Source organism: Oryzias melastigma, linkage group LG6 (genome assembly GCF_002922805.2).
Source record: "Oryzias melastigma strain HK-1 linkage group LG6, ASM292280v2, whole genome shotgun sequence".
Lineage (NCBI taxonomy): Eukaryota > Metazoa > Chordata > Actinopteri > Beloniformes > Adrianichthyidae > Oryzias > Oryzias melastigma.
Genome location: NC_050517.1, coordinates 30,097,363 through 30,099,914, shown reverse-complemented (window position 1 = coordinate 30,099,914; position 2,552 = coordinate 30,097,363). Strand labels below are relative to the sequence as shown.

At 34.5% G+C, this 2,552-nt stretch overlaps 1 protein-coding gene across 1 annotated transcript in view; it reads right to left on the bottom strand.

The window, feature by feature from the left end:
* The window catches only part of LOC112152811 (C-C motif chemokine 4 homolog), a 20,345-nt gene that overhangs the window by 15,218 nt on the left and 2,575 nt on the right, over positions 1-2,552 (bottom strand). The gene's annotated exons all lie outside the window — the stretch shown is intronic.

Below are 2,552 nucleotides of genomic sequence, written 5' to 3'. Positions count from 1 at the left end.
AAAAACTTCGTATGAACTGAATATGCTTTTCCCCAAACTTCAAAGCAGTATTTCCATAAAACCAATTTTTCACTTTAGCTTTTTCTTCTTTTAACGTTACCGTCAGTTCAGGTAAATCTGAGTGGAAAATCGACGTGTCGTCTGCAAACAACAAAACTGAATTATTTGGAAACTTTCAGACATCATTTATGAATAAAATCAGAAGTAGAGACCTAATACCGATCCTTGTGGAACTCCACAGTGATTTGTTGGTGGTTTGAATTGGTTCCATTTACTTGGACACACATTAGTTAATAACTTTTAATCCACTGGAGTGACAGGCATCTGATCCATATATAGATACTTTAGATAACAGTAAATCAGGATTATTTGTGTCAAATCCTTCTTGTAGATCAGTGAACTCTCCAACTGTGTATTGTTTATCTATTGTAGTTGTAATCTTTTCAGTTATCTCCATCAGAGCCAGCGCTGTAGATCTGTGACCTAAATCCATACAGTTTTCACTAATTAGTTCATTTTTTTCTAAAAAACATTTTATCTTCACAGCAAACCATTTTCAAGGATTTTGTAAAATGGTGAGAGTAATGATATAGGTCTATAATTATTACATAGATGTTCATCACCACCTTTAAAGATCGGGATCATTCTTACTACCTTCATTTTCTCAGGAAAAGCTCCAGATAAATTGTAAATGTAAGTTAATGGTTTAATGATGCAATCAACTGTTTTATTCTTATTTTCATATCAAGTCCATCACTGTCAGTACAGTATTTGTTTCACTTTTCTGTACTATAACTAATATTTCTCTCATTAACATCTCCAAACACAGACTGTAGGATTGTGTTCATGTTGTGCATCTCATGATTACTGGGACTATCTATTGAATTTGCTATTTTTACTCCAACATTAACAACAAAATTATTCAGTTGATTTACTACTTCTTTATTATTTATTATTAATCTATTATTCATTACCAGATGATTATGGACAAAGTCATCTGGTGGTTTTGGTTCTGTGAATTCGGATGAATCTCTTCATTCAGGATCTCCCGTGTTGCTTTCATTTTCCCTTTCTGCTCTTTCAGTTTTTATCATAATAATCTATTTAATCTTTCCTTAAAATAGTTGTAAGTTTGTTTTTATACGTTTTGTATTTCATCTCATTGTTCACTGTCTGGTTTCTCCTAAAATCTTGATTTATTTTTCTTTCTGCGTGCTGACGAGGTCAGAGAGCCGATGGAGAAAAACACTAAACTGCTTAGCAGGAAATGAAAATCTGATGAAGATTTCAGAGTCTGCTTCATGAAATTCACGTTTTATTTGTGTCTTTTTGGTCGAGATAAGAACCACATGAAAGAGATGAAGGTAACTGAAACAAGAACAGATGAGGAACTAAGAGAAACTCTGAGAAACTCTGTCCTGAATCTAAATGTTTGTTTATTCGTGAGGTCAGAACATCAGTGTGACTCTCACTTCTATAGATATTTATGTAGTAGTTCACTTTCAGCTTATCTCTTTCAGGTCACCACAGCGTAACAGCGTAACAGCGTAACAGCGTAACAGCACCCACTGTTCCACATCAGTGATTTGGCAGAGTTTTTACGCCGGATGCCCTTCCTGACACAACCCTGTACTTGAGGGGCACAGGGACCCAGTTAGGCAGCAGCATCAAGGGTCTAAGGACCCAATCTGGGTGGGGATCAGTGGACAACCCTGGGAATCGAACCCAGGGCTCCTGCGAGTCAGCCCTTCACCTAGCCCACTGAGCCACCCAGCCGCTCTACTTCCATAGATATTTATAAAAACTGAAATGAGAACAAATGATGTAACTATTTCATGGAATGCAGGATTTTACATTTCTGTAAAACTTTCATTTTAAACATTTTTTGTTGGCATTTTCTTTTTTAAAACATTTTAACATAAACATTTTCTCCATCAGTTGAGATGTTAATAAAATTCATCTGTTTCTCTTCAATCATTCAGACTTTGGTTCAAATCTTGTTGGAAACTTCTGGAGCGTAAACTGCTCTAAGAAGAAGTCAGAATGATTTTAGTGTCATCTGTACTGAATCACAGCGATTTCTGTCTGAAGCTCATTCTTCTGTAAAATGGGTTCAAATGTGTGAATGTTCAAACTAGGGATGTCCCCATCAGGTTTCTTCGGCCCGATCCGATTCCGAGTCATTTGATTTTGTGTATCTGCCGATACCGAGTCCAGATCTGATACTTTTATAAGACATTTAAAACATGAATAAATTAAACAAACAGATTAGTGTTGTCCCTTATTTATATTTTAATAACCCTTTTATCATTAAAAACTTAAATAAAACACTTCTGTGAAGTAGCTTTAATAAACAAGTAAAAATACAGCAAATATAAACTAGTTACATAAGTGATAATTAGTCATGTGATAAAGTTTAGTGACTTTAGCTTTAATATCTTTAGAGATCTTGAACATTTTTGACCAAATGTGATTCCTGTCCTCATTTAAAATTCTTAAAAATAAATAATGACTTTGTTTTAGCATAAAATTTGATGAGTGTTCATGAATAG